The sequence below is a fragment of the Muntiacus reevesi genome, chromosome 17 (genome assembly GCF_963930625.1).
Source record: "Muntiacus reevesi chromosome 17, mMunRee1.1, whole genome shotgun sequence".
NCBI lineage: Eukaryota > Metazoa > Chordata > Mammalia > Artiodactyla > Cervidae > Muntiacus > Muntiacus reevesi.
This window is the reverse complement of record NC_089265.1, coordinates 10,480,945-10,481,558: the sequence shown is the minus strand read 5'-3', so window position 1 is coordinate 10,481,558 and position 614 is coordinate 10,480,945.

The following is a 614-nucleotide window of genomic DNA, read 5'->3' as shown; positions in this document are numbered from 1 at the left end:
CAGAGGGAGAGTTCTGTTTCTCGTCTTGGAAGGCTGCAGGCCTATCGGACTAGGGCCTCCCTCATTTAACCTTCACTGGGCTTCCCAGGGGGCTTCCCTGGTGGCTCAGACGGTAAAGAATCTGCTGCAATGCAGATCAATCCCTGGGTCAGGAAGATGTCCTGAAGAAGGAAACCGCAACCCACTCCAGTATTCTTGCCTGGAGAATCCCATGGACAGAGGAGCCTGGAGGGCTACAGTTGATGGGGTTGCAAGGAGTCGGACATGACTGAACACACATGTTCACGTGCGAACCTTCATTACATCCTAAGACCCTCACCCTAAGTACGGTCACAGTGAGGGTCAGGGTCTCCATAATCCTTTGCAGGGACACAATTCAGTGCCAGGTGCCCAGCGATGGTTACCATCCCATAAACACCAGGCAAACTCATGCTGGTGTTTATCCTACAGACTCAGGCTTTCTGAAGGACAGCATTACTCACCACTTCCCTCTGCAGATGAGCGGCCAGAACATGAGCTCCCACACACACACACCCACCCACCTTCCCTGCATGATTAGAGCCAGGAACGAGCTGGTGACTCACTTGGCTCCAAACACTTTGCTATTCAAGTCA